The sequence below is a fragment of the Protopterus annectens genome, chromosome 3.part0 (assembly GCF_019279795.1).
Source record: "Protopterus annectens isolate FY-2018-M chromosome 3.part0, PAN1.0, whole genome shotgun sequence".
Taxonomy (NCBI): domain Eukaryota; kingdom Metazoa; phylum Chordata; order Ceratodontiformes; family Protopteridae; genus Protopterus; species Protopterus annectens.
In genome coordinates this window covers 627,427,776-627,442,728 of record NC_056731.1, presented here as the reverse complement: position 1 = coordinate 627,442,728, position 14,953 = coordinate 627,427,776, and positions in this window count along the sequence as shown.

Sequence of the window (14,953 nt, the reverse complement as noted above, 5' to 3'; positions counted from 1 at the left end):
TGTGTGTTTATGTGTTTGGTCTGCTGTCGTGGTAGGTCTATGTGAGACTGGAATTGTACTGAGTGTGGTTTCCTTCTCCTCCTGACTGGTTATGCCAATACTGAGTTGAGAGAGCTTAGCCTCCAGTTTGGCTATATGGATGCATCTCTCACATTTGTTGGAATTTATTGGGAGGAGGAGAGGGTTGTCTGTGTACATGAGGCAGTTGTAACATTGCCTCAAGATTCCCAGATTCACCAGCTGGACCAGAGAGAAGATTGACAACTGACCTTTGGACATGCTAGAATAGTATTGGGAATTCCTTTATAATTGAAAAAAAAGGGCCAATGGGGAACAAGGTACTCGAGAGGACTTTGTGAGAGTGTAGTGCTTTTAATTTTTTAGTGCTGACTTATATAATTGCTTTAGTGAGCAAGTGCCTTTAGTGAGCAAGTGCCAGGTAACTTAAATGCAATGTGTTACAGGTAACTTAAATGCAAAAATGACAAACAGTAACTTTCTTTTAAGTGAAACAAGGAAATGAGTACAGTAAGCAATGCAGATATCACTAGGGATCCACAGAAGCGCTGAAAAGCTGTGTTTTAGGTGGTATTAGTGTTTCAGGGAAATAACAAGCAAACAAACAACACGCATACAAACAGAGCTAGATTCAGCAGTCCTGGATCTAGTCTATGCTACAGCAAACAAGGTGTACCAATTTCAGTAAGAAACAGTTGAAATATGCAGGCACTATAAGCCTTTAACCAGAAATTCCTAGCTCAGAAGGGCAGAGTCCAGCCTCTCCTCCCACAAGAGTGCAGACCACGAACCTTCTTAATGTAAAATAACTGGCCTGAAGCCCAAGTGCTTAAACCAGAACTAATACACTTTTAGAATAACAGACACTGAGCCCTCAATCAGCAGTTCCCAACTTAGAAGGATGTAAGCCACCTGTCCTGCCACCACAGTGCAGGCCACAAACCTTCCTAATGTAAAACAACTGGTCTGAAGCCCAAGTGCTTAATCCAAAAGACTTAGAATGATAGCTACACTTTAATCAAGTTACTACCAAGCAGTAATAAATACAATTGAATACTTTGAAGAATGCCTGGATTAGTGCTCAAGTTATACAAACAAAGCTAGATTCAGCAGGCGTGGATCTAGTCCATGCTACAGCAAACAAGGTGTACCAATTTCAGTAAGAAGCAGTTCAAATATGCAGGCACTATAAGCCTTTAACCAGAAATTCCCAGCTCAGAAGGGCAGAGTCCAGCCTCTCCTCCCACAAGAGTCCAGACCACGAACCCTTTTAATGTAAAATAACTGGCCTGAAGCCCAAGTGCTTAAACCAGAATTAATACACTTTTAGAATAACTGACACTGAGCCCTCAATCAGCAGTTCCCAACTTAGAAGGATGTAAGCTACCTGTCCTGCCACTACAGTGCAAACCACAAACCTTCTTAATGTAAAACAACTGGTCTGAAGCCCAAGTGCTTAAACTAAAAGGCTTAGAATGAGTTGCACCAAGAAGTAATAAATACAACTGAGTACTTTTAAGATGACGCAAAAGCAAAATAAATTAGGAAGAAACACAAATACAGTAAAAGCAGATCATTTTTTTTTTTCAGAAAAGTAGCAAAAACAGTAGTAAAAACAATTCACATGCAGTGCAAGCTGGCACACTTGAGTATGTAGCAATATTAGTCCACACACAGTTTGAAAAAATGTAATTAAATTAAAAAGGACTAAAAGCAAGTGCAGAAAGGGTTTATTAGATAGAATGCGGTAAAGAGATGGGACTGGGGGAGTGTCCTAGATCAAATCTACAGTGGGGCGGGCACTGCAAAAGCCACCAAATTTAAACTACAACCAAGAACAGGGAGGGGGAGTGGGGAAGACAGTTTCAACAGAGCTAGATCTGAGGAATCAGTCCAAATTATAAAACCACAAAAAAATGCAGAAAATATACTTAAATCAGCTTATGCAGACAAATCTCAGTAGCAAGCAACTCGTTTTAAAATGATTACAAGAAATGTAACCAACACAGGTTTTAATGTTATCAGAAACCCCCCAAGCTAATTAACACTTAAAGGAATTTCAAAGCAGTCTAACAACTAGTGCAGAGCTTCAGAGCAGAGCAGAAGATTATGTTGCTATATCAAGCCCCATCGGTAGCCAAGTTGTGGTAAACATGCTAAAAATACAAATAAAGCACTGATTTTGAGGTGTTAAAATAGGCCTGGAAACAAAGATAGACGGAAAAACATATTATTTTAATTCTAGGGTGGGGTTTTCCTTTAACTGTACTACAATATAATTGTTCCTTAATAAAACAAGTGTCATGCTTACCAGGTGCAGGACCATGGCCTTGGACAATACATGATGGACCTATCAGTACCACTGCATGTTGCAGCACAACAAGGTAATATGTCCGTATAACTCACATTTAAAGTAGCTACTGTGTTACTTGTTGTATTGGTCACAATCTGAGTATGAGTGTGTAACTGAGGTTACCCCCCTCAAAGAACAAAGACAGCCCACTGTGTCCATATTCATAAAGGACACCCACACATCAAGGTTGGTGGCAACGCACGATGCATCGGAGACCATCCAGGTGCAATTAACCATAGGCAAGACTGCTCTGCAATTTGTAGCATGTTACAGGCCACCCTCTCAAACTCAGGAACCTCACATGGCCTTCCTGAAAACACTGGAGGGGATAAATGTATCTCCAAACACCATCATACTAGGTGACTTCAACTACCCTAATATAGACTGGGAACACTACTCAAGCCCAAACTCTCTAGCCCAAAGGTTCCTGGAGTTCATAAACTCAAATGCCATGGAACAACTAGTCACCATCCCACAAGAGGAGAAAACATACTTGATCTCATCATCACAAACATGGGATCACAATGTTCAACACGGAGTATGCCCCTCACTGGTGAGATCAGATCATAAACTAATCTCGCTGGAGGTCCTCATCCGCCCCACCTGAAATAAAAAGACCACAGTGAAAAACTTCTCAAAAGCCGACTTCACACTTCTAAAACTAGTGTGGTCTCCTTTAAGGCCCTGAGCCAGTGGTAAACATTACTCAAACCGCTGAATCACTTACAAATGCCTTCTACCAGCACCTACAGGACTGCATGGATCAGGCAATCCCAAACAAAACTAAGACTCTTTGTACCAAAGGCAAGCGTCCAGTCTGGTGGACCCCAGCCATAAACAAGCTCTACAACAAAAGGAGGAAGCTACTACAAGATAGAGCAAAATCCTTGAAAGGTAAGACACCTTTGATCATTATAAGTAAAAAACTAAGAGCTCTCATAAAATCATCCAAGGCTAATTTTGAGAGAAAAATCGCCAAGGACACAAAAGACAATCATAAGGCCTTCTTTAGCTATGTTAGAAACCTAGGAGGAAACTCCCAGATATGCTCAGAATTAGTTCAAAATGATGTGAAGATTACTGAACCTACACACATTGCCAACATACTGGCTGACAGGTTCAGTGCAAACTCCCCCCCTCCCCCCCAAAAGGAGAGATATCTATACCAGAGGATTGTAGCCCCCCAAACATCTCCAACGCCCAGGTGAGAACTGCTCTCTCCAAGGCAAAAACACAGCATCCATGGGACCGGATGGTGTCCCCGGCTGTGTGCTCCACGAACTCAATGAGGAATTAAACCCGCAGTTAGGACAGCTGTTTAATCTTAGCATCACCTCAGGATTACCCAAGGAGTGGCGCACGGCGACTGTGGTCCCACTTCACAAGGGCGGTGCCTCCACCGACCCTGGAAATTACCATCCCATTAGCTTGACAAGCCTTATCTGCAAAGCCATGGAGAGGATCATAATGGAACCCATAAATAAAGACATAGGGAACTTACAGACTTTGGATCCAACCCAGTTTGGCTTTGTCAAAGGCAGATCATGCCTTTTAAACTTGGTTGACTTTTTTGAAACAGTCACCAAGGCCATTGATGAGGGAAAGGCAGTCCATACAGCCTACCTTGACCTGGCAAAGGCCTTCGACACAATACCCCACTCAGGTATCATTGAAAAACTCATCAGCCTGAATGTAAACCCATACATCGCAAGATGGGTTGCAAACTGGCTAAGTGACAGAACCCACAGGGTCAGAGTTGCTGGAGCCATGTCAGACTCAAAGCCTGTCACAAGTGGTGTCCCACAGGGCTCAGTCCTGGGTCCACTCTTGTTCGGCATCTACTTTTCTGAAGTACAAGCAAACACAGGAGGGTTATGGCTGACAAAGTTTGCAGATGACTGCAAACTGGGCGCCATAGTCGAAAACACTTCTGACACAGATATCCTTCAGAAGGGCCTCACAGAAATGGATAACTGGTGCCAGAGCCATGGCCTAAAGTTAAATGCCAAGAAATGCATAGTCATACCCTTTGGGAAAAACAAGGTTACCCCTAGCTACCATATAGGTGGCAATCCACTGAGCACAGAAGAAGTCATCAGGGACCTGGGGACCCAGGTTGACACTAGCCTTTCGTTTGACACTCATGTTGCTAAAGTAGTCAGGAAAACCTTCTACATTGCCCACCTGATCATGAAGGGATTCACATCTAGATCAAGGGAGGTCATCGTCCCCCTGTACTCATCACTCATTAGACCTATGATTGAGTACAATGCCCCATTCGGAATGTATCTGACCCGACACCTGCAGCAGCTGGAAAGGCCCCAAAAGTTCCTCACCAAAAGGATAAAGGGTCTCAAAAATATGTCTTATGCTGCCTGACTGAAAGAACTCCATCTCTATTCAGTCTCATACCGCTTGCTCAGAGGTGACCTGTGCCTGACGTATAAGGCCATGTCAAACCCAGATTTGATGAATATGCTTCACCTCAAAAAATCTAGATCCCTCAGAACCACAAGGGCGGGAGACTTAAACCTTGACACGGTTATTAATAGGATGTGCTGGAGGGACAGATTCATCACCCAGAGACTCCCTATGCTGTGGAACAAAATCCCGGTACATGTGAGGCAGAGCACCTCGCTGGCCTTGTTCAAGAGGAATCTTGACCAATGGATGGGAGATCGCAGATATACCCCAGGGATTACTTCAGTGTCACTGCTTGACAGAGGCACAGCAAAATAATAGGCATAGTTTTATTCAAACTAAAGGGGTGGCGAAAGCCACATAACTATGGGCTAGGCTTATAAATGCCCTTGGGCAGATAGCCTAGTATTAACCTATGAACCTATGAACCTATGACACCCACATAAAAAGTATCTACAGCCTGACACACTGACTGCTACAGTATTACAGTGCTGATCACAGTAAGCTTACCTGCACAGTCCTCAGTTGTGGAAACTGTGGCACTCACCTCCACGATGAATGGTGCGATGAATGCCTGGGAACTGTTGTGTGTACCTAGATGAGCCAGGAATTCTTTAGTGGCCAACAGTGGTTATTCTGTTGCAGGCCCTTTAATGGTAACAGCACAATCCCTGGCTACATCTGGTGCTCTTTGTCGTGCAGTACTTATCACATCGGTTGCCTGGTGTTGAACCTGCTCATATGTCCTGCCCTGCTGGCCCATGCATTCACATCATGGACAGGGTCTGCCCACAATGCAGCCCACTGTTCCCTGCTTTGTCTCCCCCTGTTATGATGTGATGATTTTGTCTTAGTGCTTGCAGTATAATTTCATTATCTGTATCTGAGAAGGGTGCATGGAGTCTAACGTACATAATTCCTGAAAGACAACAAAAGGAGAACACATTACAAGATCACATATGTGGACATACACTATGCACAGATACAGCAAGGCCAAAATGACTGGCAATAACCACTGCTTGCTCACACATGTCATACTCCACAGTGTGCAAACAAACAAAGTGTGTGGATACAACTGAGATAGTAGCAATAGTCAGGTTTGCCCGTGTGTACCATGACAGCTATTGCTGTATTATCATACATCCAACACTGTGGTTTTCCCCCTATGAGCAACCCCTTGATAATATGTCATACAAACAATGCCACATGAATAGCAGTGTGCTATTACAATGGCTATAAAGGGAAAGACCAATGAGACCAGTGTGGTCCAATGAGACCAGTGTGCCGCAATGACAAAAGACAATGCACCCTTGATGTTTTGTATATCTTGTGTAGGTGTAAGACAGCAGAAGGTCACTGACATGTCATTATTACAGGTCCAAGACAGGCTTAATGCTGTAATTACTATTTCTCATAAAGCTATTCACTCATCTGTAACCTGTTGTACACCAAAACATTTACATACCTGATGGAGTGCAGTACTCCCCTGTTGATATGTGGTGATAGTATAATTGTCACAATGGCGTGCTCTGTGTGAGGAAGATCTCATACAGAATGGTTCCCCATAGCCAGCTGCTTGCCTTTTAAACATACTTCCCAGCAGCAGGTAATTGCCTCTAAACCAATCTGTGGCTCTGAAAAGCTAATTGCAACCAAACAGCTGATTTGCACTATCATCACATGCAACCACTGTAAAATATATAAGGTCTTCATGTAGACTGGGGCCCTTTTCTGATATATTGAGCTGGACATTACAGGGGTGAGGAGACTACATCTTCACAGAGGGTAGGTCTGCAGCAGACACCTTTACATAGAGATGGGTGTGCTAAAGGCTACAGGTACTGTTGCGGGTAATAGACATAGGCAGAGAGTGTGAAGACTTTGGAGGACAACAAGCTGTAGGAGTAACTGTGTGAGCTGTGTTCAGCCTTGTCGTAGAACCAGGTCCAGAGTGAGAATACCCTCTACACTCCAATGAAGGCATGTGTTTAAGGTAAGTATGTTAGGTAATGGTATCAATAACAGACTACTAGGCAACATGTTTGGTGTGTCCTTGAGCAAGATGGGGTTTATATATATATATATATATATATATATATATATATATATATATATATATATATATATGTGTGTGTGTGTGTGTGTGTGTGTTGTGTCAATATGTGAATATGTCCACCATTTGGTCATCTGCCAGGCCATGTATTACAGTCCGGTAGTAATTTGTAGCATGTATGCATGCATGAGGGCAGTCCATATTACAAGCAGGGACTTCAAAAATGTATGTTCGTTGTTCAGCTGTGGCAATCTGCACTGTGACTCTGACAAAACTGTGTGATGCACTCTGATACCAGTGGCCCTAATTCGCAGTACCTGAGTTGACATTCTCTGTGAATGCATGTTATTGCATGACGTGACAATTTATGCACATATGCATTTGCTACAGGGATATGTGAAGTGTGTTTCTACCTGCAGGCCTGTGACTTCCATCAGTTAAAAGCAATCAATTCATTTGAGATGCATTGTGTGGATAGAGGGCATGACTTTGTCATTAATTGCTGGCTTCACAATACTGACAATTCAGTGCTAGCCACCACTGGATTTGAACCCAGGACTGTGTGTGGCAAAAATGTACTGTTTATGAGGCATTTAACAGACTGAGCTACTGAGGCACTGCTGTAGTAATTGTATTTGCAAGACAAATATGCACACCTATGGGCTGTGACAATCATGTTCTACATCCATCAGTATGTGCAAGGCTTTATATGGATGTATTTCTGCACCAGGGTCCCAGTTGCACATGTATTTTGCCATTAATGCCTTAGTAGGTGGCTCTCTACATGTTACTGATAAAAGGATACATGTATCTCGTATCAGAGGCCTCACTTGCATCCATTATTATGTCTTTGGCTTTGTAGTGGTGTACTATTGCACCAGAGTCCCAAGAACACTCCCATGTTTTCCATTAAGTTTTATTCAAGTTTGCACAGCACGGCATGCAGCTATTCTGAAACACACTTAATGACTGTAACTGGCAGTTACTATGTCTTTTTTTAAAGCACCGTTTTTACATAAAAATTGTGTGGCATGGCATGTTAGTGCACTGATCTGCAGGTGCAATGGTCTTGTGTTTGAAACATGGGACATGTTTTTATTTGTAAATGTGCAATAGAATTTTAAGGGCACATGTAATCAATATAGCTCTATTTAGCTGACCTTAGCAAAGCTGCAGGAAGTGGCATGCTGTGCAGCATCATGCTAAAAATATAAATAAAAGAAAAATGGGGAGATAGGAAAGTGGTGTAATGAGGTGCAAGCAAAGGGAAAAACATAGTGGGAGGCAGGTAAGGATGTGAAGGAAGGTCTTAGGAAAAAAAACATAGCGATCCATTTCTTGTACAGTAGCAAGTGTGCACTTTGACAGAATATCTACATGGATTTAAACTCTCACCCACAGAGAGAGGGGTGAGGACAACATAACTGCATTGTCAAGCCAATTGGACCAAATTACTTGTGTCCAGTGGACATGTGGGCAAAATAGAGAGCTATGTATGGGAACGTTATTTATTTATTTTTTTGGGACAGGTGCCCATTTTTTTCTTTTAAGGTGTGAGTGGAATGTTGGGGAAGGGAGATAGGTACATGTGGGGGAGGTAAGTTGAGTAGGTGGGGATGCATTTGCAGACAGACAAGACAGACAAGACAGCAGACAGGGGCGGTGTGTGACACATGAGGGGGGGTGAACACCTTGGAGAGGGAGGGTGTTGTGGAATCCAAGTCCCATGTGCCTCCAGATGGCAGCAGCATGACTCACATCCCCACCCATGGGACTGTTGGAATTGCTCCTTCACTGCCTTGAAGGTGGCAGTGTTGGAGGCTGGGCACCAGGGAGAGGCTGTCCCACTAGGTCAGCCAGCATGCCCTCAGACCAGCGCAGATGGTGGTCAAACCCATGGTAGACTATCCTGTGCACCAAGACTGGCAGCTCATCCCGGGTGACAACAACCCCTCCACCACCACTCCTAGAGGAGGGACTAGGCCTCATCCCATGGAGCAGCAGAGGGGGCATCACTGCTGTGGGTCCCAGATGTGCTGGGACCCAGTGCCATGGCTGGTTGAGGTGAAGTAGGGGATCAGCCAGAATTGGCCTACCTTGACGTGTTGGGGTGTTACAGTATAGCAATAGGTTAGTGTTAGTACTAATCAAACCATTGTTAGTATTAACAGAATGGAACATCATTTTAATTCATACAAATACATATTAATGTATATTAAGTGTAACACAACAGTAAATAACATAACATCAATATGGTAACAGCATGCCAGTATGAAGTAAACCCATAAGGGCAACAAAATAGTTTAACAAAGTGTGTTAACAGTGAATCATAATAACACATAACAATATTGCATCACATTTTGCAAAAATATAGTTAGTTTAACAACATATGTTAATATTAAATCATAATAAAATTTGGATGGGAAATCGGAAATTCATCCCTAGTTTGGCACCTATGTCTCTAACAGACACAGGTAATCTGTAAATGGTTAATCTCCCAGGTTCATGCTTGCATTTATCAAAGGTATCAGAACTTGTGAAAGATTTGGGACGCATGGCTAGACTTAAAAAGGCCCTTGTGGTCATTAGCCTAGTAAACACCTATGAGCCTATGAACTTATAATAATAAATAGCAATAGATAAGAAATGAAGATAAGGGGTTGGGAGAGAGAGAAAAACATTCCATTAGTGACATTACAGATTATGTCCCTGAAAACACTGATAATAAATACTCTACAGGTGTGTTGTGTCAGTTTTGGTACAGTGACTACATTTCTCCTATAGCTGATGCAGCACATACATACCTCTCAAGCTGTTAGCATGGGTCAGTATGGGCCAAACAATGATGAATTCAGTTACACAACTACAGAGAACAGTTTCACATAATGTGGACTTATGTAACTACCAAGATGTTCTGTAAGCGGATTTGGTAATATATTGCATTCCAGGTAGTCTTTCTCTGGTAATCATATGACAGATGGATTAGGTAGTTTTAATTACATTACGAGATATTGTGACACTTGAGAGGCATGTTTGTATACAGTACATAAACTGGACAGCCATCATGGCTTAATTAGGAGGCATGGGGATAGAACTCAATAGCTGTGACTGCAGGAGACATCTGCAAATAATGTAATAATTGACAGCAGTAACTTAGCACAGACATGCAAGGAATGCAGCCATACTGCAAATAAACAGATTTATTTATGAATCAACAATGCTGGTAAACACTTTCTTACTATTGGTTTTAAAATTCTGTGAAATCTAAACACAATATCTGCTCATAATTGGCTACCTCACCCATATACCTTTTGTTCCTGGGGAGAAAGAAAATGTGAGGATTATGTGACTGATACTGAAAATTTAGTGCTATACACCACTGGATTTGAATCCAGGACTGTGTATGGAAAAATGTACTGTGTATAAGGCATTCAACCGACTTAGCTACTAAGTCAATGCTGACTACTAAGTGATTGATACTGACTTAGAGATAACCTGGAACCATACTATGAGCTGAGCAATACAAGTTACAAGGCATTCTTCTTGGATTCTAGAACTATTACAGTGTTGTAATTAACTGCAGTGACTGTAGAACACACATGCATGGAATACAACAATACTGCATATATTAATACAGCTTTATTTTAGAATCAACAATGCTGGTGAACACTTTTTTATTGGTATTGCTTTGAAATATCTGTGAAGTCCACGCACAATATCTGCCCGTGGAGTGGGCTACTTCACCCCTATATCATTATTACATGTAGTAGGAGGAACAGAGAGCATTATGTGACCAATACTGGCCTGGAGACAGACATGGAAAGTACTATGAGTTAAGTAATACAATTTGCAGGCCATTAGTTTTGCATTCTACAGCTGTTACAGTGGTACACTTGACTACAGCAACCTTTCCATAGGCAATCAATGCATACAGCTCTACTGAAATGGTTATGACAACACAATCCTGCTGTACACCATTTTGCTTACTGTTATTGGTATTGTTTATTGCACTACAGTTGTTATTGCTCATTTATTGCACTACAGCTCTAATTGCCATTTATTGCACTACAGTTATACATGCCTATTTATTGTAGCAGTAAATGCTTTACTCTTTCTTGCTTATTGCACTACAGTTAGCGTAATACATCCATACTTACCACACTCATAGCACAACCTGGCCAGGCACTCGGCATGGGACTTGATATTGTGAGATCTCTCAGCTGCAGCTGTTGCGAGAGAAGCACACTATTATGCATACCAGTTTTGCAGACATTTAGCTTGCATATTGGTAAAACAGAGGAAAAATGACTTACATATCAGTGGGGCATTCCCTGTTCTAGCTTCATGGGCCCAGTTGTCCAAGGTTCCCCTCTTTCACCTCTTCAGGTCATCATAATGGTGATGACACTGCTCACCTGTGCGGGGGATACCAGTAACTCTTGTGAGTTCCCTAGCTAAATAGTCCCAGGCCTCCACCTTACACTCAGAGCCCTGTAAAATACCCTGCAGCAGCCTAGGTTCATGTTTTTTTACCAGAGGCCCAACCATGACCCTGGACTCCTGAACCCTCACTTCTGTGCCCAAAAGCATGCACCTTCATCAGCATTGCCTGCTATATCAACAGTCAATTGAACTCCAATGAATGATGAAGAATTCCCAGCTATTGCTCTTAATATTGGCTGTTTTCCCACCCTTACACATCATTGAGAAATATTCAAAAAAGCACTGCGTCACTTAGCATTCAAACCAGCTAAGTAGAGCTCAACAGTGTGAAAACTTGCACAACCGTGGTTTTAGTGAAGCTTAGCACCGTGCAAACATTGGTAGTCATTAGCATGTTTATGCAGTGCTTAGCATGGTGGAGCAAAGTTTAGTAGAGCACAGCAGTGCCATATTTCACAATTTTGTTATTAAATTAAACATAAATTGTACATTAAATTACAAGCATGTTCTGTCTGCTATGGATTCAAACCCAGGACCTACTACACATAAGGCTGTAACTCTACCCATTTAGCTACTTGGATATTATGAAAACTAGTATACCTTCACATATACTTTTAGGCTACCTGTTAGTGTTGCTGAGCACTGCGCTGCATCGCAAAAACATGCATAAATAAAGCTATAAATAAATAATTAATTAAATCCAGTTTAGATTTTTAGATGTCTGGCAGGTGTCAGCTATGTATGTATAAGTGGAGCTCTGCTCTGTGGTGCTCCGGGCCACAACACGCAAATGGCAATTAAAAAAAAAAATTACAATGGAAAAATAAAATAAATAATTATGATAATTGATTACATCCGGTTTCTATTTTTACATGTGTAGCAGGTGTCAGCTGTCTATATATAAGTGTGGCTTGGCATTGCTGCACTCTGCTCCATGCAAACATATAGATAAATTAAAAAGAAACATAAAGCCATATAACTTATATATTACACATTTAACACAATTCACAGCATTTCAACAGTGGTGAGGTGCATTATAGAGAGCCTCACCCTGTACATAATATCTGACAAGGCATCGACAACCACAGGTAGTCTCTACACATCTCCCCACTCTGATAATATCCCTGTTCCTATGCTCTCCCTCGGTAGCGCTCCATCATTAATATGCATGGTGCACTACTGAGGGGAACCGTGGCCATGTACATGGATACATTCCATGTAGGCTCTATGCAGTGCCTACATTGAGTTTATTAAATTCTGGGGATTGTGCTTTTCAGCAATTATCATAGTGTCAGGAGGCTGAATGTGTTGTTGTAAATACCTTAGTGTGGCTATGCTAGACATGTTTCTGAATCTCAGGCAGTGTGAATATTTAGTATTTTTTTTTTTAGTGAGCAGAGTAACTATTGCAGACTCATTCATTTTTAGGAGAAATGATATGACATAGATTGTAACAAACTTGAGATGATTCACCTAGAATGGAAATAAATATTTTGCATCCCTGTCTACCTTGCTCATGTGTGCTAACCCTAACTCAACCCTGCCCAGGACCCCAGCCTGACACATTACCTTACCAAAAACCAACCCCTTTTCTAACAGTATCTCTAATCCAACACACACACACACACACACACACACACACACACACACACACACACACACACACACACGCACACACACACACACACACACACACAACACTCATGCAGAAAACTAAAGCAATCCCCATCCCTAGCCCTTACTCTAACCCTAACTCAACCCCCCCCCCACTTACCTGCACATGCACACACCTCCCAGAACCATCACAGTCAGTTTTGGAGTTGGTTTATATAAGTAACAGGGGGGGTATGGGGTAGATGCAAGGGGACATGTTTCCCTGCATAGCATATTTTATTTATTTTTTTGTTTGTTGTCAATGTCATGAGTTTCGACTTTTTGGGGTCAATGTTTTGCAAGTCGACATTCAGAACACTCTGTGTTCTGAATGTAAGCAATTTACATTTATGACAGGGGAAAACATAATCTATTTCAGCATCAGAGTGATTCACTTTTCCACACAGCCACATAGATATGCAACTACCTGCGAATGGTACTGTTAGGTGGTGTACTGTCATGGATAGTTGCAGATGGCAAACAGCTTTTATGTTGAGAAGTTGAGATAACAATGAACATCTTTATCAACTACAGTTTCATTGTCTAATAAAGTGTATAAATTCTGAGATCTACTGAGTGGAGTGCACACCAGCCAGGGTGTTATCCTTAGGTCCCTTCATCTTACACCTTGAGCCAATAATCTCCAACCGCCAGAACTAAGCACACCGAACAGGTATGTTATCCAGCACAGCTCTGCCAGTTCATATAGAACTATGTAAATTGCAGTCTGCATCCTCACATCTATGTGATAAAATATTGCATTAAGCACACTATTGCCAAAGCAAAACTGCCCTTTCATAAACCCAGATACTGATGCTCTACTACTTTAACTACTTTAACTTCAGAAGCAGAGTACATTACTATTTCAAAAGCAGAGAGCTTTACTACTTTAACTAATTTCAATTCAGAAATAATACGCCTATATCAACAACTAGTCAGCTGAATCTAATTTCAGAAATAGAGCGCTCATAACAACAACTAGTCTGCTGAATCTAAAATTGTCTAATTTTGTTCAATACTACTAGTGTAATCTTTGTACCTGTCCATTCTGATACTTTGCTACTGACCGATGAGAACATTACTCACAGATAGTTTTCTGCACACTCAGTAACCAAGTTGCAGCCCACTCCATTCACCCTTGCTACACTTGGGCTCACTCTGCTGTCCATACCCTATTCTCACCCACCCCCACTACACCTAAACTTATATCCATCAACTCACACCCAACAATTTCCAACAACCAATCCAGCCACTCATCCTAAGATTCCACTCACTATGTGTTTACATCATTAACTCCTCCCCCCTACTGTACACTCAGATTATTTCCTACATCTAGTTAAGACACAAAATACATATTACATTACATCTCACCTATTTCACAACTTTACTATTCCTAATTCTTACTCTTACTCACACCTACTATACCACAATGCTTTCACACTATAGCAAATACCTAAAAACTTTCTCTGTACACACTGTCTCCGTCACTCTATTAATGCAAACCAATTACATAACATTCTATCTCAACCAAATACCAAATACTTGTAAAGCTCCCAAAACTATACATCACTCCCTCCAAACACAAGCCTTAAACCTTGAAATAGCTCACAATCTCTATAACATTGCACACTTTAGATACTTTCAATATAAGTACATTGAACTTTCACAAAAAATCTCACCTTCCTTCAGAACTAGGAATCTCCTAGCAAAACTCCCTCCTTCAGTCCTAAACATAACAGCACATCTACACCTCTGTTACAAGATACACCCAAACCTGAGCCCAAATACCAACATAAAACAAACCACAATCACCCCAACAAGCCAGCTCCATACACCACTAAACGTCTTTCCTAGAAGCTCTGACCTCTTATTAATTAATATAAACCTTGGAAACATCCTCAATGAAATACATGACCTATATGCTAGCATATCACTATACTCTCCTGACATTGCTGTCCTAACAGAAACCTGGCTGAAACTTGATATAAATGACAATGTAATCCTACCTCCAG